This window comes from Labeo rohita, chromosome 15 (genome assembly GCF_022985175.1).
Source record: "Labeo rohita strain BAU-BD-2019 chromosome 15, IGBB_LRoh.1.0, whole genome shotgun sequence".
Taxonomy (NCBI): domain Eukaryota; kingdom Metazoa; phylum Chordata; class Actinopteri; order Cypriniformes; family Cyprinidae; genus Labeo; species Labeo rohita.
In genome coordinates, this window is record NC_066883.1 from 37,133,779 (window position 1) to 37,161,715 (window position 27,937).

Consider the following 27,937-nt stretch of genomic DNA (forward strand, 5'->3'; position numbering starts at 1 on the left):
GATGGATGATAAAAGAAATGGATGGATGCATGGATGAAAAGTGGATGGATGGATGGATAAATACAAAGAATCATGGAAAGATGGATAAAAATTGTTGGATGGATGTAAAAATACGATAGATGGATGGATAAATAGAAAAGATGATGGATGGATAAAAGAAATGGATGGATGGAAAGAACAACAGATAGGAGGATGGATGGAAAAAAACAAGACAGACAAATAGAAAGAATGATGGATGGATGGATTTATGGATGGATGGAAAAAACAATAGATGGATGGATAAATAGAAAAGATGATGGATGGATAAAAGAAACGGATGGATGGATGCATGGAAAGAACAACAGATAGAAGGATGCACTGAAGGAAAAAAATGGATTTATGGATAAATAGAAAGAATGGATACAGTAGATGGATGGATAAATAAAAAAGGATGATGGATTGATGGATAAAAGAAATGGATGGATGGATGGACAGATAAAAGAAAGTGATGAATGGACAGATAGATGGAAAAAACAATAGTTTAGAACGACATAACGATAGTTACTGTAGTTCTGTGGTGTTCAGCAGGCAGGAAGTGTGCTCTACACTCTCATGTCCTCTAATGAATAAACTGCAAAACAGGAAGAGGAAGAACACAGTCGCTCCCATTCCAATTAACAGCTCTTCTCTCACAGAGCTTCAGGAAACTTTCTCAGTTCGACTCCAAATGCGGCATTTCATGTTTTCATAATGGCTGCTGGACACAGACTCACCGGCTCTGTTCCAAACCCTAATGAGCCGCATTACTGTCTGCACAGGCAGCTGCCTACTAAGACGACTGAACTGCGAGTGATTCGGTGCTTCTCACTTCGGGGATTGCATGCAGTGCCTTAGATTCCATATCTTAACATAATAATGTTGTTAACCTTTGGAAGCAGCCTCGGAGAGCACGTATGATCTTTTAAAACGCTGCCTAGGTAGAACACTCAGTAGGTTTTAACAGTACATCAACAGCAGCAGCAGGAGGAGGAACGGCCGCCCTGCATTGTGACTCACGCGCGTCACCGAGAGCCTTCAGCTGTAATCAGCGGCACGCAGGACTGTGCGCTTGGCGTTTAGTGAGTCAGGCTGAGACCCGGAGTGTCCTCGCAACAGACTATCCCGATTAAAACCCGAGAACGGCCTCGACAGGCGACCACAGGGTGACAGGAAGGGGAACCTGCGACCTCAGAGCGCTCGGGTGATTCACAATAATATCTGCAGCCGATTCTGCAATTAAAGAGGAACAGCAACACTTTAAATGGATGTTGTGGGTAAAAACACAACATCTGTGCCACTGAAAGTCATTTCGACTCATGCTTTAAAACATGGGGGAAATATGTACAATAATAAAACAATGGGAAATCAAGAACCGAATGCAACTGCTTCCAGCTACAAGATTAATTTCATGTTTTGCATTTTAAAATACGTCTGAATGCATTTCATAATGTGCTGCGAGCGGGTATTAGCATAAACTACTGCCTTCTGCGGTCTGTTTTCAGGTCAATTACTGACATACTAAACCAGCACAGATAACTGAAGGAAACTCTGATAACCCTTTCATTGCTGAACACTAATGCAGGAACACATTTTAGAGGGTTAATTTACATAAAAATGAACATTCTCTTATCATTTACATTCAGACGTTTCAGACCTGTTTGACGTTTTTATTGCGTTAAACACCAAAGAAGATATTTTGAAAAATGTTTGTAAAATGACCAAAATATTTAAATATTTTACATGTTAAAAAAGCAAAAAGATGTAAATCAAATATTATAGAAGGTAAATATTTATAGAAGGTATATAAAACATATTTATAGAAGGTAAATAAAAAGTAATTAAAATAAAATAGTAAATATTAAAAAAAATATTTATCTTTTATATAGATTTGTTTAAAAAAAATAGTCATTGGGATTTTTTGACAGTTTTTTCTTCTATTAAACAAAAGTAGATTTTGAAAAATGTTTATAAAATAAAAAACAATAAAAGTAAGTAAATGAAATAAAATAAAATATAAAAAAATAAAAAACATTTAAAATAAAACATTAACATTATATACATATATGCAGTATATATATATATAGAAAGTAGATAAAATAAAAATATATATATATATATATATATATATATATATAAAATAATAGAAATAAAATATTACATTTAAAACATTTTAACTGCTAAGGATAAAATATATATATATATATATATATATATATATATAAAAAATAAAAACAAATTAAATACTTAAATGAAAAAAAAAAGAAAAAAATGTAAAACATTATATATATATATATATATATATATTATATATAGTAAATAAAAAGTAAATAAAATAATACAATAAAAAAGTTAAAAATAAATAAAATATTACAATAAGTAAAAATATATTAACTTGTCAAGATAAAATATTTATCTATATCCATATTTTATATAGATTTGTTTAAAAAACAATAATCATTAGGCTTTTTTGACAGTTTTTTCTTCTGTTAAACATAAAAATAGATATTTTGAAAAATGTTTATAAAATAAAAACGTTAATTATGTAAATAAAAAAATATATATATATTAAATTAAAACATATATATATATATGTATATATATAGTAAATAGTAAGTAAATAAAATATTAAAATAAAAAAGTAAAAAATAAACCAAATATTACAGTTTTTTCTTCTGTTAAACAGAGATATTTTGAAAAATGTTTAAAAAAAACGAATTAAATATCTAAACAAAATTCTAAAAATAAAACAAACATTTTATACGTATAATTAAGATAAAACATTTTGACTAATTGTAAAACCTTTTTGAAAAAAATTTGTTAAATAAATATTTTCATTTCAATACATTGTTTACAACAAATGGAATTTTACGTAAGATAAATCACATCTGTTGTAAAAATTTTTTATAATAAAACATTAAAATTATTTTTTAAGAATATTTTTAAAATATTAAGATTTGTTTTAAACAAATCTTTTTAAAAGCTTTTTAAAAAAGCTACACCACTGTTTCTTGGTCGTCTCAGGTGAGCTGGTCTCTGCAGTTTTATCTATACTATATATTGTAACTGCCCCTATTCAATTAAAATGTGACTAGAATTCAATGAAATTCTGTTGTTTGGTCATGGAAAAGCCGTGATGTAACGACCATAAAGTACTGTTTACACGGCGCTCGCTCGCTCGCTCCAGCCCACAGGAATTACATCAGTAACACATAAGCAGACGTTCATCCATCCAGAAAAGCAGCTCCACCTCCTGTTCTGTATTTGTGCAATTTCCTCCGCTACACTTTCTAAGATCTGCTGTCATTGATGTCAGAGCTGTAATTAGGAGGAGTCGACAGCTGGTGAAGGAGACCGTAATCATCCGTGAGTCGCTGAACACGGACTCGCTGCACATTTAACACATTTGTTTTGGGTTAGTTAGCACATGACATTTGGAAAGCTAGCCGGACCACCTCCGAAACGTACCGAGTCAGCATTAACGCCAGCATGATGAAATACCGCGGCAAGACTCAGCAATAGTGTGAAATAAAACCTGTTAAATGACACCCAGAAGTGAGACATCTCTAATGATGTTGGGTTCGGCTTTCTGAAGCAAACGCGCTTCATCTGGACTGTGAGAAACAAACCAAATTACCTAAATAAATCAGTGCCTTCAATATGAAATGACTTCCGCAATCTGACATAATACAGAGCCAAACAGACAATTCAACGACGGAAAAGTGAAGGGCCGGACTTAATTTCATCCACTGGGAACTAAAGACAGTGAAAAGCATCTCTATATGGCAGGATGTAGGAATCTCTTCTGTTCACCAAGGCTGCAACTATGCAATTAAAAATACAGTAAAATTCTGAAAATTTATTGTAATTTAAAACAGCTCTTTATCATGTGAATATATGTTAAAATGAAATTTATTTCTGTGATCAAAGCTGAATTTTCAGCATCATTACTCCAGTCTTCAGTGTCACATGATCCTTCAGAAATCGTTCTAAAATGCTGATTTGCTGCTCAACAAACATTTCTGAGTATTACCAGTGTTGAAAACAGTTGCGATGCCCAATATTTTTGTGGAAACCATCATACATTTTGTTTTTCAGGATTCAAAGATGAATAGAAAGCTCAAAAGAACAGCATTTATTTGAAATAAAAAACTTTTGTAACATTATAAATGTCTACTTTTGATCAATTTATGTGCATTTTTTAATAGTATTTGAATGAGGAAATTTCAACAAATCAACAATTAAACTGACAAAACATTTTGGCGTTTTAAAATAAAATAAAATAAAATAAAACCCTGAAAAGAGCAGACATAGATTTAAACTATTACATTAAAAATGTAATCTTAAAAAAAAAAACACAAAAATGACTGAATACAATAAGCTAAAGTACTAAATAAAAAATAAAACTAAATTTAAATAAAAACTATATACAACATATATATATATATATATATATATATTTTATTTAGTTTTATTTTTTATTTAGTACTTTAGATTATTGTATATATATATAGAGAGAGAGAGAGAAAGAGAGAAAGAAATATTAAATAAATTAGCAAAAGCAAAAATAAATAAATTAAATAAAATAATATTTTATATATAATAGAAGAAATATTTAACAACAACAACAACAACAACGAAAGAAAAAAGCACATACAAAAAGTGACTAAAACTGAAAATGTAAAAATAAAAGCTAATTTAAAATATTAATAAATGAAAATAGTAATAATAATAATAATAAATGTAAAAAAAAAAATCACCAATTCCTATAGCTGCCATTCTGAGTTGTATGATTTCTTACATTCAACAAGTGGAGCAAACTGAAAAATAAATAATAAAAAAATAAAAATAAAATAAAATAATAAACAAACGAATAATAAAAAACAATAAAAGAAAGAAGCACATACAAAAATTACTGAAACTGAAAATATATAAAAATAAAAGCTAATTTAAAATATTAATGAATGAAAAAAATAAAAATAAATAAAATAAAATAAAATAATTAAACTTTGAAAGGGCAGATATAGTTTTAAAATATTGGATTAAAAATGTAAACCTAAAAAAAAAAGAAAACTACAAAAAATGACTCAATACAATAAGCTGAAATAAATAAAAAATAAAAGTAAATATAAATTAAATTAAAAAAAACTATATATATATATGTGTGTGTGTGTGTGTGTATAAATAAATAAATACATTATATATATATATGAAAATATAAAAATACAAGCTAATTTAAAATATTCATAAATGCTATAATAATACAAAGACATCACCAGTTCCTAAAGCTGCCGTTCTGAGCAGTTTGATTTCTCACAATCAACAAGTGGAGAAAACTGAAAAATTCAAAACACTGCAAATCCCCTGCGGCGTTAGCGATCAGCTCGTCTGTGTGTTCAAATGGCCGCCCGCCAGCCCACCTGTCACATGACCTGACGTGTGTTTTCATCAGAGGAATCGCACACCTGCGCCCCTGCATGTGCCACGCAGGAAACCCCTCCGTCACACCTCCGTCAACTCTCACCTGCGACACAGACACGGGTCTCCATCTTACAGAGCGAGACGACAGCTGCAGTCATGTTTGATTTTGCAGGGACAAGCTGTAGATTAGATCATAAGTGGCACATCAGAACACCTTGTAAAATATTGATTGCTATCAAGATTAATGTTTAAAATAAGAGGCTTTTCAAGGCCAATCTTTCGACAGTTTAGGGACACAATAGCTCGGCTACAAAGCCTAAGCTGATACCAGCTAGAAAAGGCGTCTGGTGGTACGTGACTGATTTGGGACACTCTTATGCATTAATATGCATTAAGCACACCTTCAGTGCAGTTTCTTTGAATAAATGCATTGCACAAATGTAAACGAACGCCTCAAAACACATGAAATACATCAAAAATGTTTTTATTTCGAGTCAGATTGAACCACAAACATTATAATTGTAGTATACATTTTGTATTCACATTCCACAACACATTAAAGTGCAACAAAATTATTTTTCATAGTGTTATGGAAGTCAATATCCACCATGTAAAAAAAAAAAGCCATGCTTTGATAAGTATGACATAAATTGAAATTATGAGATAAAAAAAATCAATTATGAGAGTCAAATTTGTTGGCATATTTATGACCTTAACTCATTTTGTCATTATTCTGACTGTCATAATTGATGACTTAATATTTTGGCTTTTTATGTCATATAATGTCGTTTTGTTAGTGCTGTCAAATGATTAATTGCGATTAATCGCATCCAAAATATTTTTTGTTTACGTAATATATTTGTGTATACTGTGTTTATTTATTATGCATACATAAATATACACACATACAGTAGATATTTTGAAAATATTTACATGTATGTATTTATATTCATATAATTGATATTATATGTAAATATTTTTAAATATATAACAACATTTTCTTAAATATATACATGCAATAAATATATATAGTACTCACATATATTATGTAAACAAAAACTTTTATTTTAGGCATTTTGGTAAAACAGTTTGACACTTTATCTCATAAATATAACTTATTATTCTATAATTTTGGCTATAACTGACTTTATCTCATTATTATGAATTAGTGTGTTATGTTTTTTACTTTTTGCCAATTACGGCTTTTTATCTCATAATTATGACTTAGTATTTCATCATTTTAACTTTGTTGCAATTATGACTTTTTCTTCTAATAATTATGACTTTTAGTATCTCACAATCTTTACTTTGTCATAGTTAATTTATCTCATAATTATGACTTAGTATGTGATAATATTGACTTTGCCATAATTATAACTTATTTTAAATTTCAGAATAAATTATATAGAATAAATGTTTATATTAAAACTATGACTTGGTATGTAATATTAACTTTGTCGTAATTATAATGTTTTATCTCATAATTATTACTTTTTATATTAAAATTATGACTTGGTATGTGATAATACTGACTTTGTCATAATTATGATTTTTTTTTATCTCATAATTATTACTTTTTATCTCATAATTATGACTTCGTATGCCATGATACTGACTTTGTCATAAATTATAACTTTTTTTATCTCCTAATTATTATTTTTTTATATGAAAATTATGACTTGGTATGTGATAATACTGACTCTGTCATAAATTATAACTTTTTATCTCTTAATTATTATTTTTTATCTTATAATTATGACTTGGTATGTGAAAATACTGACTTTGTCACAATTATGACTTTTTTTTTTATCTCATATTTATTATTCAGCATGTAATAATATTGACTTTGTCATAGTTATGACTTTTTTTTCTCCTAATTATAATTATTTATATTAAAATTATGACTTGGTATGTGATAATATTGACTTTGCCATAATTATGACTTTTTTTAATCTCATAATTATTACTTAATATGTGAAAGTACTGACTTTGTCACAATTATGACTTTTTTTATCTTATATTTATTATTTAGTATGTAATAATATTGACTTTGTCATAATTATGACTTTTATTATCTTAATTTAACTTATCTTTTAATCTCATTATTGACATTTCCATGACATTTAATGAGAAAAAGGTCACAAAATGTGCAAAAAAAAAAATTGTAGTTTAATAGTTTAAGCATTTCTGACAAATCAAAATGGGTCAGATTGGCCCACAACATAATATGTAACCCTGGACCACAAACGATTTATACATCATATGAAAGCTGAATAAATAAGCTTTCCATTGATGTATGGTTTGTTAGAATAGGACAACATTTGGCCTAGATATGTATATTTGTAAATCTGGAATCTGAGGGTGCAAAAAAAAAATCTAAATATTGAGAAAATCACATTCAAAGTTGTCCAAAAGAAGTTCTTAGCAATGCATATTACTAATCAAAACTTAAGTTTTTAAATATTTATGGTAGGAAATTTACAAAATATCTTAAAGGAACATATTGACTTTTGGCATAAAAGAAAAATCGATAATTGTCTATTAGTTGGCTGTTGTTACAAATATACCTGTGCTACTTAAGACTGGTTTTGTGGTCCAGGGTCACATATAAGAGCTTGACCAGCAGCTCCGGCTCATGTATTTGGAATATTAAAAGAAAATTTCAGAGATCAAAAAATGCTTTTACATCCGCACATACATATTTAAAAACAGAACAACAACAACAGCACCAAATCAAAGTGAGGATTAATGACACTGAGCAAGTCAGCAGGTGATAATTAGTCATTTTTCTCAAGCGTAGTTAATTCTGATTGTCTTGTAATGAAGATGAAGTTTGAAACTGTGACCCCTACAGGGCCAGACAAAAAGATCTCTGCTACATGGCTAATCAGGACACAGATTACAATGGAGTTAATCAGATACTGATGACTTCTGTCTTTTATGACTGCTAAAACTGTATTTTCAACATTTGATGTGGTTTGATTGATATAATTAATAACAGACTAACAGAAGTGATTCACCGCTGGTGCGTCTGATTGACAGCTTGATTGACAGCAGCACGCAACCATTTGTTTTTTAAATTTACGACCTTTGTTCAACCCTTAGAAACTCACCATGGCAACGGCACTTTCTGACATACATATGTCAAATACTATAATTACCACAGTTACTATTATAAAACATGTCAAACAGACACTTACAGACATCCACAAAACTGTTATCCTGCTAAGAAACCTTATTTTTACAAAAAAAAAAAAAAAAAAAGATCTCAATGAAGCAGTTTTCAGTATTTGGTTTATCAGTATCATCTATACAAAATATAGCAATTGTTTCAAAATCAGCTTGATAGTCCACACTTTCCGTGCATGATGTAGCCAAGTAAAATGCAGTCAGAATGACCCAAAAATCAATATATGGAGCAAAAATGCACCTATGAGTTTTTGTCTTATATTTCTATATGATATAGTTAATCAGTACTGCATGAGCAAGACTGCTGTTTTTCCTGAATACTGAATCAGCATGATTGCAAATGACTGATGTATAAAATCAATAAGTTAATATTGTGAGTACCATTTCAGACACAATAATGTCAACAGCTTCTATTTTTAAAACAGATCCAATAAAAATAGATCCAAACAGGACTGTTGTGCGAATGCGAACAACACAAAGCAGTGTTTTATTCCAGAATGAATCAGAGATTTGAACGGATCAATGATTTAGTGATTCATTTATAATGCTTTGAATGCATCAGCTGTTTGAATGAATCGGTTGAATGAATGATTCAATGACTCACTCATTAAGACCTACTGGTGTTTCAAGTATCACTTCATTAAAAAAAATACTGATTTCATACAAAGTTTCAATAAACAAGAAGTTGATATTGTGAGCCACATTTAGACACAATATTGTCAAAATGTTCTATTTATGCTCTTTTTTTCATATCATATCATTATTGACGCAATTGTAATTGAAGTGTAGATGCAGCTTCTTTGTCACTTCTGTAGCGCAAAAATGAATTTCGTTGATACTGACTTAATTTGACTGGTAACAGAATATAGTGTCTTATTATTCTACTAGAGTTTATTGCTTAAATGTAAAAGATGATGCATACATTTAACAAGTTTACAAAAACTTGTAAAAAGATAAAAATGCCCCTGGAATCAATTGGTAAATGTCTATTATTGCTATGAATGCACCAATGCACAGAATATAAAGAATAAGTCAAGATACCAGCACAAAAACATACTCAGAACAATATATGATATAGTTAATCAGTATTGCATGAGCAAGACTGCTGTTTTTCCTACTGAATCAGCATGATTGCAAATGTGATCTTGTTTATTGGACTGTTGTATCAGTAAGTTAATACTGAGTTATATTTCAGACACAATATTGTCAAAAGCTTCTATTTTTAAAAAAGATCCAATAAAAATAGATCCAAACAGGACTGTCATGCGCTTCCAAAAAAAAAAAAAAAAACACAATAGTGCTTCATTACAGAATGAATCAGAGATTTGAAAGAATCAGTGATTTAGTGATACACTTATGAACGAGCCGTTTGAAAGAATCGTTGAATGAATGATTCAGTGACTTACTCATTAAGACAGTGACTTGCCGCCACCTGCTGGTGATTTGAATTTCATGTTTAAAGTATCATTTTATTTGAAAAAAATACTGATTTTACACAACAGTTCAATAAACAAGAAGTTAATATTGTGAGTTACATTTTAGACACAATATTGTCAAAATGTTCTATTTTTGCTCTATTTCATCAATGAAAACAGATCCATTGTGCGGCTCTGATTAACACAGTTTTAAATGAATCAAATGATTCAATGATCCATTTATTAAACAGTTACTTGCTTTGTTCCTGAATAAATCAGCCGTTTGAATGAATCAGCTGAATAAATGATTCAATGACTTACTCATTAAGACAGTGACGTGCCACCACCTGCTGGTGGTTTGAATTTCATATTTAAAGAAAAAATACTGATTTTACACAGCAGTTCAATAAACAAAGAAGTTAATATTGTGTGTTACAATTTAGACGCAATATTGTCAAAATGCCAATTGTCAAAAATGAAAATAGACCCATTGTGCAGCTCCGATTGACACACGGTGATGTTTTCGTTCCATAAGACAATCACTTGCTTTGTTCCTAAATAAATCAGTCGTTTGAACGAATCAGTTGAATGAATGATTCAACGACTCACTTACTTGCTACTTATTTATATTTAATTTTAGTTAGTATTTAATTTTTTTTAAAAATAATTTCTTATTTAAATATTATTTTCAAAAATATTATTCTCATTTCATTATTTATGCAATTGTAATTGCAGTGCAGATGCATCTTCTTTGCCACATTTGCAATGCAAAAGTGGATTTGGTTCATACTAATTTTATTTGATTGGCAACAAAATATAGTGTCTTATTATTCTTTCTTATTATTCTAAGAATTAAAAGACATTAGAATTATGCATATATTTGATATGTTTACAAAAACTGCCCTTATAAAGGTAAAATGCCCCTGGAATCAATTTAATGTGGTAAATCACTGCCATGAATGCACCAATGCACAGAATATGAAGAATAAGAAGTCAAGATACCAGCACAAAAAAACACACATTAAGAAAAATATAATCCAGTTATTGAGCTCATTTTTTTGTCAATATCACACAGCCTAATCCGTTCCAAATAAAGTGCTACCCCTCAAGGTCTCGACACACTCAGGCCTGCAGATGTACAGCACAGAGCTTCTGAGAGACTTTAGCTGTTATCTGAAGGACTAGCGCTCGGCTCTCGGGGTGATGTGAGGATGTGAAGGGTCGTTTATGGATACAGCAGCGGATCTGGGCCGTTTGAGATTTGATAGGAACAGTTCAAGTTCAGAGATAAGGAGTGTGGACACACACGAGCGATAAAGACCTCCACCGCAGCCGCGGATAAACTACAGCACCGCGCGCACGAATACAATTACCCAGCTGCCCTTTCACCAACACAAAAACATACATGAATCTACAAACAACTGACTTAAAGCACTTTTTCAAATGTCTGTGGCACAATTTATGGATTACTACACTTATTTTAAAGCATAAGGTTTATTTTGCGATAATGACTGGCTGACTGCATACTGTCATGCTAATTATTTCATATATTTAAGAGAAGCATGTTTACAAGATTAGCTGTATAATCCTGTTAAACATGTCCAGGTACAAGCAGTAATGCTCCTAACTTGTGATGCATATTTAGGGCTAAATTTAAGATTTATGCATTTGAATTGCACATAAAATTCCCATGCATTCGAATCATAGAGTTTTAACATAAACTAATAAACATAATGGGATGCATATAGCAACAGATTTGTGCACTCAAAAAAATGTGCATCTATTTGATTTTCAAAATGCATTTACTCAAATTGCTTAGAATCAGCAAAAATCTGGTTATTGTGAAAAACAGAGATTGAAATGCATGAGATTGGAACAAATCAGACTGACTGATGATTGATGAGAAATATATAAACCTGCTTATTGTGTATTTAAAACATTCAGTTTATTAGTACTATTACAGAAAGCCAACCCTCATTTATGTGTGACTGATAGATACGCATCACATTATGTGCAATAACTGTGTACAAGTGCATGGAAATTCAAATACAGTTTAGGCCTAAATATTGTTTTGAGTGCAGCATAATCATGTATACATCTTGTTTATCTCGTACAAGCTGTGTAACTGCTAGTTTCTGTTCTGTCTAATGGAGCTGAATGTCCACAGCGTTGCAGTGAAAGGACTGAACACTGCAAGTAAAACCCGACACAAAGAAAATGGCCCTCAGATTTAGAGTCCTGGCAGCGCAGCAGGAAAGCTTTTAGCCGCGATATCAATCAAATCCCAGATCGCTCATATTTATGAGGATTTGAGCACTTCACTGAGAGAGAGCAGCGTGTCTCTGGATGTTTCCTCATCTCTCACAGCATACACACACACACACGGTACTAATACTAATGCACGTTTGAAACATGAATTATTTAATGATACATTAAATAATATTGTACTAAATTTCACAGATAATATACCAATAAATATCACACATACTATAACTAAGGTTATTTTGTCTTTATGTAAAGTGAGTTCATTTCGTTATTTGGATTTGACGCACTGACGTATGCACAATTATTCTCGTGGACCCATTCACAAGAGACTGGATGTTGCTCTGATGAGTCACAGCTCCTCTTACGCTATTGTAGTAGACTACTAATCAACTCCATAGACACTTTACCAGTAAATTTGACCAATACTTATATAATAAGCTTGGGAATTGCTGAGAAAACTACTAGTAACCTTAACACATACAGTACTATTTAAATCATAATAACAGATACTGTGCCAGTAAATGCCTCACATGACAAATACTGTGGAAAACAACTAGAAAGCCTGAGAGATAAACTTACCAAATATTTTTGAAACAGAATAACAGATATTGTCCCAGTAAACGTCACACTTGTATAGTGGAGTACTAGAAAACCCAAAGATGCTTCACCAGTAAATTTGAGCTTTATATTTACTTTATAATTAGTACTAGTACTACTAGTAGACCAGAAAGATAATGTATTACTAAACTTAACATATACTGCTAAAACAAATGGAACAAACTTCACACTTACTACTATCGTAGACAACTAGTGAAGATAACAACTAGTACCAATACATTTGATTAGTAGTTAACTAAGTAGTTAACAATTAAAGAAAAAAATGTAACGTATACCATACTACTATAGCAGACTACTAGTGAACTCGAAAAACACTTTACCAGTAAAATTTGTCTTATGCTGTTATAGTAAGCTTAACCAATACTGTAGAAAAATACCAAACATACCCTAAATACTAATCATAAATCGACATGGTTATGGTTATAAGAAACTTTACAAATACTGTTTAAAAAACTACCCGCAAACCTAATAGATACTGGACCACTAAACTTGACAAATAAAGATTAAACAAACAGTGCCAGTGTAACTTACAGTGTTGTGATAAACTACTAGTAAACTTGATGGCTGATACGGTTATAATAAACCAATGCTGTTACAGTAAACTTGACAAAAACTACTAGTAACAAGTACTTTTGAAACAAATGGAACAAATTTCACACTTACTACTACAGTAGACAACTAGAGAAGATGTTGTACAAGTAAATTTGACTGCTAGTTAACTAAATAGTCAACAATGAAAGAAAAAAAGTAACGTATACCATACCAGTAAATGTTACGCATATTACTATAGTAGACAACTAGTGAAGATGTTGTACCATTAAATTTGACTACTAGTTAACAATGAAAGAAAAAAATGAAATGTATACCATACCAGTAAATGTCACACATACTACTACAGTAGACAACTAGTGAAGATGTTGTACCAGTATATTTGACTACTAGTTAACTAAATAGTTAACAATGAAAGAGAAAAATTAACGTATACTGTACCAGTAAATGTCACGCAAACTACTATAGCAGACAACTAGTGAACAGGTTGTACCAGTAAATTTGAGTACTAGTTAACTAAATAGTTAACAATGAAAGCAAAAATGTAATGTATACCGTACCAGTAAATGTCACGCATACTACTATAGCAGACTACTAGTGAACTTGAAACATGCTTTACCAGTAAAGCTCTATTATGCTGTTATAGTTAACTTAACTAATACTGTAGAAAAATACCAAACATAACCAAAATACCTAATCATAACACATACTGTTGAAACCGACAGAAACTTCACACATACTCCTATAGTAAGCTACTAGTAAAGACTACTCTACCAGTAAGCTTGACCTATGGTTATAATAAACTTGACTAATACTGTTGTAGAAAACTACCAGCATACCTAAAGGATACTGGACCACTAAACTTGACACATTAAGATTAAACAAACATTAACTCAGCGTTGTGATAAACTACTAGTGAATTTGATGGATAACGTACCAGTGAAACTGACTGATTTGTTTATAATAAACTTGACCAATACTGTAGAAAACTGCTAGCAAACACACACATTAACACATACTGTTGAAACAAAATGACACCGGTAAACTTCTCACATACTACTAGTTGAAGATCAAAAGATGCTCTACCAGTAAATTTGACTTATAAGGTTATAGTAACTTGACACATACTGTACAAGTAAACTTAAATTACACGGTCGTTATAAACTACTAACAAACCTGAACAATAAACTTAGTTTTAAAGCAAAATGACAGATACTGTACCAGTAAACGTCACACATACTACTATAGCAGACTACTAGTGAACTTGAAACATTCTTTACCGAGACGTTTGACTTACACTGTTATAGTAAACTTAAAAATACTGTGGAAAAAAAGAGTAAACTTCTACTAAACTTAACACATACTGCTGAAAAAAAGAGAGATACTTGACTTACAAGGTTATAGTAAACTTGACTCATACTGTAGAAAATTACTAGTAAATCTGAAAATTAATGTGTTACTAACTTAAAAAAAAAAAACTTAAAACATTCTATTTAAAACTAAATTACAGAAACATCACATATACTACTACAGTACTAGTAAACCTGAAATGCTTGACACCTAATTTGGGAAAAAAAAAACCAAAAAAAAAAAAACAAGACACTGTACAAGTAAATCTCACACATACTTGTATAGTAGAGTAATAGTGAATATGCAGTAATAGTAAACTTGCATTATATGGTTACTGTAAACTTGACTAACACTGCTGTAGAAACCTGAGAGATACTAAACTAAACTTTAATATACTGTTGAAACAAAATGGCAGAAACTGATTTACCAATACAGTCAACTTAATTAATACAGCAGAAATAATGACTGAAACAAGCATGACAGCAAGTGTATCCGTTCAACATAAATGACACTGCTGTGGTAAACTACTAGTAAACTTAAAAGATGCCATATTTTACTGCCATTCACTTACGCCACTGAAGTCATCTTAAAACCCATAAAGTATAATCACTGTTTTGTAAAGTCTGCATGTCTCTGACATCTATTAATGAAGTTGATTATGAATTCACATACATGATTGTCTCTATCACCTTGATGAGGGCGTAAGCCGCAGTATTCTACAGAATAAACCCGTGAGCTTTCGCATGAATAATACAATAAGCTGTTATGCCTTGAAGCCGGTAATGAATACTTCATGATTGGTGCGGGAAGTAACAAACGTCGGTCTGCTTAAACATCATCCTCGGGCAGATGAGAGCGGCGCTTTACGCTGCGGCTGCTTTGAAAGCATTAGCCACAATCGCTGATATCACAAGATAAAGACGACCTGCCGATCTATAAAAAGCTAATGCAACACGTTTTGCCAAAGTAAAAGCACCTCTAGATCTTTTATTGATGAGGATTATTTGATGGAGCGTAATATCTGCTGGAGGAGAAGGATGAATCACCATCTTAAAGTGGATCTCAGGATCCTCGGGGATGCAGTCTGGATTTGACAAGCTTCGTCACGTCTGCTGTATATTTGCTTTAATTGGATCCTGCTGAAGTGACCCCAGTGGAATCCTGATTGGTCAAACACAGCAGCTGGATTAGCTAATCAATGCCTGCCATTGGTTGAGAGGTTGTCCAGCAACCAATCAAACCACTGCTGGTTATGTATTTAACTTAAACTCTACAGAATAAAGAAGTAAAAATCTCATAATTTTTATACAGTAATACATTTTTAATTATAACTCATAAACCTTCAAAGACAGAATTACTGTGAGCTACAAGGCTGTTAATTAATAATATATGCTTCAGCTGAAGCCATTAGCTTTTATATTTCAACTTATTTTATAAATAGTCATGCTTAACAGTAGAATTTCTACTGAGAAACTACATTACCCATGATTCTGCAAAGAAATCTCCACCAATCAGAGAATCTTGACAAGTAAATCAAGCCAAAATAACTGATCGAGTTTATATGCTCTCATTCTACTTAAAATGTGTGTATATATATGCATATTTCACAAGAAATGTTAAATACATGGTTTGTACACTGAAGAAAAATTGGTGTAATTGCTAGTAAATAGCACAAATAATTAAAGAAATTGCAAATAACTAAAATGATATCATAATTAAACATGACATTTGAAAGAATATATATATATATATATATATTTGCACAAAAAATATTGTATTGGAAATTATTGTACAATAATGTGTATTAATAAATCATGCACAATAAAACCAGGAACATGTATTAAGAAAGTAAATGTTGATTTTATGTTGACTTTAAGTATTTGGCCTAGTAAAAGGACATGAAATAGGCATGTTGATACCAGAAATGAATAATCTAGACTAAGTTGGATGCTTTTACCCAGAGTAGGATAGTTCACCTGGAGCAACCTGGTGCTTCGTGCAGGCTTCAAACCAGCAATCTTGCCAAATAAGTGAAATTGCACCCTGAGGTTGAGACTTTCTAACAATGCAAGGACTCGGAGCAGAAACTCTGTGGCTGAGCGATTAGTCCTGCAGTTAAAGGCTTGTAATGCATTAGAGATGGTAAGCAGGTCAGATATGATGTCACAGCTTTCAACCCCCATCTGTCCAACTCTTCTGCTCTCTGCTATAGACCACAGAAACCACCACTCAGAGTTTACAGGAAAACATCAGACTGCTGTCTGGCCGCCGGCCCTCTCTACACGAACACACTGAACTGCTGGAATGTAATTAGTGTGGATGAGGGATCTGCTGTAGTACATATAGTACATGCTGTCAGGTTCTTAAAGGAACTGTGCAGGCAAAAATGAACAATCGGTGATTGTTTACTCACCCTGATGTTTCTTTTCTACTGTGCAACACAAAACGAGATGCTCATGCTGCTCTTTTGCATGCAATGAAAGCGAAACCCTCAAAAATCACTGGTAAGGCAATTTTGACAAATAACCAAGTTGCACCCTGTTATTCATACCGACTACAGGCCCAAGGAACTATTTGACAATTTTGGTCAATTTTGAGATCTTGGGCTGTTTGACTTTATATAACTTGTCACAGACTGGTGGAAAGAAAACATCCAAAATATACTTTTAAGCATTTTTTTTTTAATGTATGTTCTGTCTATTTTCGTCTGTAGAGTTCAATTACAATATATATTTTTGAAGAGATTTTTCTCTACTTCAGTAGCGCTTACATACACCAAATTTTACAGTTTTATTCCTGTCAATATTCAGAATATTTTTATAGAAGGGTTTGTTCATATATCATTCGCATGGCTTTATTTTTGTGCTTATCTATTTGCATATATGGATTTCAATTACAATACTTATCGTTATGGAACATTTTCTCTAAATAAGTTTGTTTATCCACTTCAGTAGCACTTACAAACAGCAAACTTAGCAGTTTTATTCCTTTCTATATTCTTAAGGTTTTTGTAGAAGGGTTTGTTCATATATCATTCGCATGGCTTTATTATTACACTTTATCTATTCACGTCTGTATTTCAGTTATAATACATAAAGGCTGTTTTCTCAAAATCCATTTCAGCAGCACTTACATACACCAAATTTTATAGTTTTATTCCTGTCCATATTCAGAATGTTTTTATAGAAGGGCTTGTTTATATATCATTTGCATGTTTTATTATTACAGTTTATATATTCGCGTGTGTATTTCAATTACAATCCATATCTTTAAAGGCTGTTTTCTCAAAATGAGTTTGTATCTCCACTTCAGCAACACTTACATACACCAAACTTTGCTGTTTTATTCCTGTCTATATTCTGAATGTTTTTATAGAAGGGTTTGTTTATATATCATTTGCACAGTTTATTATTACACTTTATCTATTCATGTCTGAATTTCAATTACTATACATATCTTTAAAGGCTGCTTTCTCAAAATGAGTTTGTTTCTCCATTTCAGCAACACTTACATACACCAAACTTAGCAGTTTTCTTACTGTCTGTATTCTGAATGTTTTTATAGAAGGGTTTGTTTATATACCATTCACATGGCTTTATTTCTGTACTTCATCTATTTGCATATGGATTTCAATTACAGTACATACAGAACATTTTCTCAAAATGAGTTTGTTTCTCCATTTCAGCAATACTTACAAACACCAAACTTAGCAGTTTTATTCCTGTCTATATTCAGAATGATTTTATAGAAGGGGCTGTTCATATTTCATTCACATTACTTTTGTGTTTGCACTTTATCTACTTGTGTCTACAGATTTCAATTATACTTTATATTGTTACAGAACATTTTCTCAAAATGAATTGGTTTTTCCACTTCAGCAACACTAACCAAACTTAGCAGTTTTATTCCTTTCTATTTTATGAAGGATTTTATGGAAGGGTTTGTTCATATATAATTTGATTCATAATTTTTATTCACATTTTTTCTGCTACTGACAGAGTAAATCAGCAAATCAGTAAAACGAGAAATCCAAAATCCCTTCTGTAAGAAGCTTTAACTGGATCATGTTAATAATAAATATGCAAATGAGATCATAATTTATAAAAAAAACGGGAAACCTATTACACAAAAAGTTTGCAATTGTTAGTGTAATCAATCAACTCGGGAGGAATGGTGATATCTATTTGTTAACTTTTTGCCTATTCACCTGCAGTGTCTTGAATTAAAATTATTATAAGCACCATTATAAGCACCATAAGTGCACACGACTTGTATACTATAATAAAAATCATCTGTAACCTTTTTTCCTGTTGTTAATATTAGCTAATAAAAGATCAGGTATTGACAGTCATTTACTTTCATTGCACAGAATGCGCAACATGAACTTTCTGCTAAACAGCTTGATTTATGTTGCATGGAAGCAAAAACATACGGTTTTAAACAGCACATGGAAGAGTAAACGATGGCTGAATTTTTATTTTTGGGTGAATTTTTTCACAAATGTTTTGACCACATTAGTTTTTATGTTTTCTTCTGTGCTCTCTATTGTCTGGGGACGAGATCATCTTCTCTGACCGTGTGTGTGTTTGTGAGAAAGCATACAGTGTTGTTTCTTCTGTCTGCACGCATCAATCTATTATTTTCTAGAAATCCAGTGACAGGGGACCTGACAACAGATGTTTCCGTTCACCATGATCTGCAGTGGTTTGAGAAACGAAGTGAGAGAGAGGGGAAATGTGTTATGGTGAACTGACACACTCACCAGATATGAAGTTTGTTCCAGTGTCAGTCATCTCAAAAGGGCATCTCTCGTCTTTTCAAGGGCTTCTGGGTAACTGGAGTGATGCCACCTGTAGTCATGACAACAGAGAGAGACCAGGCTTGTTTTATGATGTCCATCACCATATTTAAAGCACATAACACAGAGCAATACAGATTCCATCATCAACATTAGAGAGATCTCTTTAATATCTCAATCGTTTCTCATAGAAAGCAATGAGATTATATAATAAACATACTCCTAAAATAAAAAGAAATTCAAGTTCCTAAAAATTTAAATATTTCTGTATACATCTCCCTATTTATTTTGTCACAAGACATTTCTCATCAAATTCTCTCTAAGATCTAATGATCGGCTCCACATTAATTTTATAGCTCTATATTTGTATTGTATTATTGTCATTTGTGTCTATTTTTATTTTTGCCAAGGTATATTAATAAAAAACATCTATTCAATAAAACATCTGAAAGAATATAATTGTGCAGGACTATTATAGTTAACTACTAAAACAAACAAACAAAAAAATAAAAATAAATAAATAAAAGCATAAAAATGTTACTTGAAATAAAATAAGTGTTAACTGAAATAAAAATATAGAAATCTTAAATGTAAATTTTATTTCCATTAGTTGCCAAGGCGTCATTACTTAGATCTAGACAGACACACACAGAAAAAATAAGATAAAGTAAAATAATATAAAATAAAATAAAAATGGCAAAACACACAAAATTCTTAACATTTTAGAAAAATGTAAATGTCACAAAATCTCAAAAATGAATATGGAAAAAAATAAATGGTAAAATAATACTGTTATTGTTTAACAAAAATAAAACCAAAACTATTTTTAAAAATTGTTACTAGAAATAAAGCTGAATTCAAATAAAATATAAATGTTAGACGGCTTAGCAACTGAAGCAAAAAACTAAACTAAAACAAAAGCTCAAATAAAAATAAACTAAATCTAAATAGTAATATTTCAAAAAATAATAGAAACTAAAAAAAAAACTAAAAATAACAAACATAAAAAGATAACATAAAATTACTAAAAAAAACAAATTAAAAAATATATACTATGTATACTATAAAAACGCTAACTTAAAAAATACCAGATGAGACTAAAGTAACTGAGAGTTACTGTCAGCAGTAATCATTAAGCACATTGCTGACTATATTATGAGCTTTTACAGACATTCATCATCATGACATTCAAAAAGTGCTTTTATAACAACTAAAAATAATGCCAACAAGCTCTAGATGAGAAACAAGCATCCTCTATTCATATTTTATCAGCACAGAATAGACCAAAGAGAATATCATGAAAAATTCACAACATTATGACAGTGAGTTTGGACGCGCTGCTTGTGTCGAGAAACACATTTACATGGATTATTATCAATGTGTTTGTGAAGTCAACTACTACTGGTGAACTGGGTTGTGCAGAATCTGTGAATGATTCTGTGTTGTTGAGAAGAGGCGAACAGACAAACAGTTTTCACCTGCTGGACCAGAAAACAGCTGAAGAAATCCCACAGAAGCACATTGAAAGAGAAACCTGAGCCAATTCTACAGGCCAGAACTCTTGAACAGTTTTGACTCGGGCCAGTAAACAAACACCCACATCTCTTCAGTTCTGCTCACTAAACTCCACTCACATTTTCTTCAGAATTTCATCTAGTTATTATTCAAATCGTGACTGATTCCTCTCAACAGAACACAGATATGCCGGACAGATACGAGGACCGATCGTGTCCTTCAGCGCCGCTCGAGCTCAAAACGTGTGACAGAAAAACTCCCCGCAATTTCTATGCAACAAGATGAAAACGCTTCAAGGTTGCTTGTGACAAATCCTCTTTCTCTCTCTGTATTTCTCAGGTTTTATAGATACAAGATCTCATTTAAAACCTAGCGAGCTGCCTACCTAGATAGCATTTCTGAGAATCATAAGGTAGGCTGCGATTTCATCTTCTAGGACACTTTGTTTTGGACAGAATATAAGGCAGCATTAATAAATATATCATGGAGAAAACAATTCCAGAATGCACTGCAATGAAGCTAGTGACAAGCGAGTGCATGCTAAGCATGCAAAGCAATAGGAAACACAAAAATATATAATGTAGCATATTTAAATATGCTTAGTATGGACTTATTGTGCGCCAAGATGCTCCCTTAAAAGACTGCCCGTGTCTCTTGTGCTGCTTTGTAATGACCCGTTTCCATTCAAACATCGCTCTCTATTTTCTCTTCTGATGCTCATTTGTAATTCAGTACATACGGTGAAAGCATCCATTCATCCGGTCCATGCAAAATGCATAAGTGCGGTTGTTCTCAAGCGATATGTTTAGTGTGCTTACCCTCCACGCTGAATGTGTCAGAATCACTCATCCCGAGCCTTAATAACAGACCTTGCAGAAGAACGAGACACTCAGAGCAACACATATGATTCTACACAAGCCGAGTGCTGAATCTGTCTTTTGACGGGAGGATCATTTCTGAGGGCGAAAGGTCAGAATTTTGAGCAGATCAGCGTGTGGCGGCATCATATCTGCAATATAAATGCACTTCTAGACTATAAAGTATATCTATCCCCCGTAATGAGAGAAAACACAAACATCTGCTATTTCTGAAAGACGCCTAAAGCCAGCATGAAAAACAGAATGTCAGAGATTCACAGATTTTATTAAAAACATTTATATACACTGTTCAAAAGTTTTCTTAAGAAACTGATTCTTTTATTCAACAAGGATGCATTGATTTAATATAGATATTATATATTTATAGTGCACAATAAGCATGCAAATCAGCATGAAGCATTAAAATATATTTTGCAACATGCAAATAGTGAGTTAAAATAGCTATATATATATATAGATAGAAATTGATTCTTTTATTCAGCAAGGATGCATTAAATTGATCAGTATAGTTATTACATATTTACAGTGCATGCTAAGCATGCAAACCACTATGAACCATAAAAATATATATTGCGACATGCAAATATAGAGTAAAAATAGCTATTTATATATAGATAGAAATTGATTCTGTTATTCAGCAAGGATGCATTGATTTAATATAGATATTATATATTTACAGTGCACACTAAGCATGCAAATCAGCACAAAGCATAAAAATATATATTGCAACATGCAAATATTGAGTAAAATAACTATATATAGATGGAAATTAATACTTTTATTCAGCAAGGATGCAATAAATTGATCCGTATAGTTATTACATATTCACAGTGCATGCTCGGCATGCAAACCAGTGTGAAGCATAAAAATATATATTGCAACATGCAAATACTGAGTAAAAATAGCTATTTGTATATAGATAGAAATTGATTCTGTTATTCAGCAAGGATGCATTGATTTATTATTGATATTATATATATTTATAGTGCATGCTAAGCATGCAAACCAGTATGAACCATAAAAAATATCTATTGCAGCATGCAAACATTGGGTAACAATAGCTATTTATATACAGAAAGAAACTGGTGCTTTTATATAGCAATAAATTGCCTCTAGATGTTTATAATGTGAAATTTGTTATATTTGTTACACAACAAGCATCATTTTTGCTAAAAAAACTATATTTGCTCTAAGTATATAAGCATTTACAAACACTGTGTGCATTTTACAGCAGATCACTTTGCTTTATAAGAATCTGCACAAGTGCTTGATTTTAGTTATGCCATTCAATTTCATGCATCATTGCATTCTGAAATGCCAGAAAGAGGTTCATAAAACAGCACAATTACATGTGCATTTTCAGCATTGCCACAAGAGGAGCTGTAGTTTTAGGTAACTAAATGTGTGATGGCCCTGGAAACAATTAATCTCACTGATTTAAGTTAAACTGACAATTAGCTCAGCACATGCAAATGTTCTTCCAGTAATGTTAGTAGAACATCTGTTCAAAGTTATTTGGTCTTTAATAATGTTCTCAAATTTTTCACAAAACATTATGTACATTGTTCATGGAATCTTTATTTTCTAAAACAGTTATGTTGAATGTTTGTCTAACATTTATGACTATGGACCACAAAACCAGTCATAAGGGTCAATTTTTGAAATTTATACATCTAGAACCTGAGGGTGCAAAAAAATCAAAACACTGAGGTTTTGTGTCACATTTTTAAAATGTTACTACTTGTTTCAGAGCATTAAAGCACATTCAAAAGCAACTTTTCCATAAGGTTTGCAATGTTATAAAATAGAACGTTCATTTAAAACATTTAAATAACTGGACATTTTGAGAACACGCTCAGAGAACACTGAGAAATATTGTTTTCAACTTAATGGGATCGTTATCAAAATTTCTTAGAACATATTTTGGCTAGCTGGGATTGTAAAAACCAAAAACATCAACATAACAAAAACTTCAAATGTCAAACACAACAGCATTAAACACTAACACGTCTTTCCCTTTACAAAAAAACTAAAATAACACTTAGTTCCTACATTTGTTCTCCTTATCCTGTCCTATGCAAAGCATCCTGGAAACTAGAGGTCCACTGCTCAATTTCAAGTTATCCTGACAACTACAAGTTACAACTTAATGAAAAAAAAAAAATCAACTAGAAATCTGAGTCGGAATTACAAAACAATATTAAGTTGATGCAGTGATCAACATTATTATATCAGCAGAACTCATTAAAATAATGCTTGCAATTGAAAAATGTTGGCCACCAAAAAGTTGACGGTACCCATTGACTTCCATAGTATTTTTTTCAGTGGCTATGGTCAACTGTCTGGTTACCAACATTCTTCAAAGTATCTTCTTTTGAGTTTAACCGAGAAAAGAAACTTTTCACTTTTGGATGACCCATCCCTTTAAAAGGCTTAAATCAATACATTTTAAACATTTAAAAGTCGTAAATCAATAAAACTTCAGTTTTTCTAAACTGTAAAATACAATTTGTTGAGTCAACTTAAAATAATTTGTTACTTTGAATTAGTTCAGTCAATTCAAAAAAGTTTAGTCAACTTAAAAAAAATAAGTTGCATTAAGCGGGAAAACTTAGATATTTGAGTTGATTCAACTTAAAATTGGAAGGAAGCTGGGTAACAAATTATTTTAGGTTGACTCAACAAATTGTATTTTACAGTGTAGAAAAACTGAGGTTTTACAAATGTACAATTTTTTTACAGTATTAAATGTTAAAATGTATTGATTTAAGCCTTTTAAAGAAATTTTAAGTTTTACAAACCAAAGCCTTTGGGTTTTACAAACCAAATTTTTTGTTTAGTCAACTCAAATATCTAAGTTGTCACCTGTCAAGATTGAGATTTTGGGCTTTTTGGTTTTTCATAAAGTTTTTTTTTTTTTTTCAGATTAGTGGAAAGAAAACATCCAAAAGACCCAGTAAAGTGTTTCTTTTATAGCACTTTATCTATTTGCGTCAACAGATTTCAATTACAATAAATATTTTTGAAGGCTGTTTTCAGTAGCACTTACACACACCAAACGTTACATTTTTTATTCCTGTCTACATCCTGGAGGTTTTTACAGAGGGTTTTGTTCATATATAATTTGCTTGACTGTATACAACATTTTATTCCCCCCCAAAATGGTAAAAAATATATTGTTTTTTTCTGAATTATGGAGTGACAAAAGAACATTTGACTCTAATGTGTCAAAAAAGTTGAACAAAAATGTTGAAACTGAATTCATCCAGTGTTTAGATTTTTGTACTAGAAATGTATGCAAATTAGTGCATATTTTATTAAACAATGCCTCATTTGCATATTTAAACATGACATTTTAGAAAACTTGCAATACAAAAAATGTTTGCAATTATCAATGTAATCAATCAACTGGGTAAGTAAGGTGATAAATATTAGTTAATTTTTTACCCTATTCACCTGCAGTGTCTCGCCTTAACATGTCAAGTTGACTAAACTTATTTGAGTTGACTGAACTTAAATTTTTAAGGCAACAGGGTAACAAATTATTTTAAGTTGACTCAACAAATTGTTTTTTTTTTTCATGAATTTCATGTTTAATTCAATGCGCAATTTCTTTGTAATTATTTGTTTATTTATTAAACACGCACACACTCCTCTGGGACGGTGTGATAACATGCAGTCAAACAAGACGAGCCACTTTTTGCGCTCTTCACTCTCCCCTGTGCGTTTGTGCTTTTCTCTCTTCCTCTCTTTATCACTTCAAGCCACCACATTATTCTCTCTCATCCAGCTCTCATAATGAGGGCCGTGTTTGCAGTTTAAAAACCTCCCCAGAGCTGCACTTTACAGTCGGGACGCTCTCAATTCCCCTTCTGCAGGATTAGGGTGAGTATCCCTGTGATTTGGAAAGTAAAAATGGAAACGTGACCTTCCATACTGAAATGTGAAAATACAGCTGCTAGCGGCAATTACGGGGCCGACGGCGGATACGCAGCAACCCCGGCACAATCGCCCGCTTCAGACGCCAGCAGAAATGTGATTTTAGGATAATCGCTTCAAAGGTTACGAGCAGATTTAACTTTTGACCAGAGCGGCTCAGCGGGACCCTGAGGGGCGGCTTCAAAGGCGAAGCTGGAAAACACCGACAAGATACAGATGACCCGCTTGCCATCTTTGTCTGAAAAATTGCGATTAAAAATGACAGACGGGGAATATAGCTGACCTTATAACAATGGGTTTCACTGCATTGAGAAGGAACAAACAGAGCTAGAAAGAGCAAAAGCATGATATTAAATCAATTTAACAATTTATCCACCACTAGGTGGTGCTGCGCTTTTCATTTCCGCCTGTGTCTCCTATGTCTCTTCTGCTCACCAAAGCAGCATTTATTTGATCAAAAATAGGGTAAAATTGTGAAATATTATTACAACTCAAACTTCCTGTTTTCTACGCAAATATCTGTTAAAATACAATTTACTTCTGTGATCAAAGCTGGATTTTCAGCATCATTACTCTGTGACATGATCCTTCAGAAATCATTCTAATATGCTGCTCAAGAAACATTTATAATTATTGTCAATGTAACATTATGTGATACATTTTATTTTTCAAGATTCTTTGATGAATAGAAAGTTCAAAAGTACAGCATTTATTTGAAAAAGAAATCTTTTTCAACATTATAAATGTCGTTTCTGTCACTTTCGATTAATTCAATGCATCTTTGCTTAAAGTATTTTTTTCTTTTCAAAAATGTCCTCAAATTTAATCAGCATATGACTTACTAAAGTAAGGATGATACATTGTTATCAGATGACCCCATTTACATTTCATGTTAGATGCAATTACGCATTTTTTAATTTCTATAAAAAAAACTTTTGGCTGTGCAGTTACATAATGAGTGAAGAAAACATTGTTACAAATGAATCACCTTCAGTTCATTAGTCTCACAGTTTACACCCAATGCAGCAATCTCTTAAACCACACATTATATAATATTATATGCATACAGAAATTCACATATTATGCACAGTGTTATCCAAAAGCGAGCTGCGCTTTTGAATAATGCTGTGTGTAATATGTGAATACTGTGACCTCTTTAGCTGTGAAATCTGCTGACACACACACACACAGGAGTGTGTTCTGCGGGTATTGCGGCTTTATATCTATATCGACATTCAAAGCTCAGCTGATGTGATTAGTTCTCATCAGTTGGAGCTCACAGACGCTAAAGTGAATCGATACCTGAAGGAGTGGAACCGTGTATTAATAACCAGCTGGATTATGCTTAGAGTGGCTGTAGGTGCCATGATGGATCTTACAGACAACATGACATCACAAATTACTCTATAAATCAATGCTTTTGGGTGTTATTGCGAATGATTCATCAGTGCATATCATTTCAAAGATGGAAAATGATTGATTTGAGCATCAAACGCCTTAAAATTTACTAACAGCTTTCCCTTTTGGCTGATAACAACAAAGCCACACAGGTGGAGAAAAATTAATATAATTAATAATATGCATAATGCAATCACATTAGAAACACGCATAATCTAATCAAAACTAGAGTCCCTTTTCACACTAATATTCAGTTTAATTATAAAATGCATAACATTACAGACGTTAATTATGTTGTGAATGCATGCTGAGAGAGATTTAACCCAGTAAAGCTTGGAAAAAAAAAATAGTCAGAAAACAAAAAAGTTTGCACATGTGTTTTTGTTGAGTATCATATTTGATCCATTAGTCTTTTATGACTCATATAGTCTGATATAGTGAGAATTTGGAGGAAAAATCAGATCAGTTGCATTTAGAGCTTTAAAATGAGCAAAAATTTGGATTAAAACAAGCTTTTCACTGATGTTTGGTCTGTTAGGACAGGACGATATTTGGTCAAGATGCAACTATTTTAAAATCTGGAATCT

General features: G+C 31.8%; 1 protein-coding gene across 4 annotated transcripts in view; it reads right to left on the reverse strand.

The window, feature by feature from the left end:
• The window catches only part of lrfn1 (leucine rich repeat and fibronectin type III domain containing 1), a 216,964-nt gene that overhangs the window by 55,513 nt on the left and 133,514 nt on the right, over positions 1 to 27,937 (reverse strand). For all 4 annotated transcript variants that reach the window (XM_051129174.1, XM_051129177.1, XM_051129175.1 and 1 more), the window contains exon 2: positions 19,585 to 19,672. The gene's annotated coding sequence lies outside the window, so the exon portion shown is untranslated. The remainder of the gene's footprint in view (positions 1 to 19,584; positions 19,673 to 27,937) is intronic.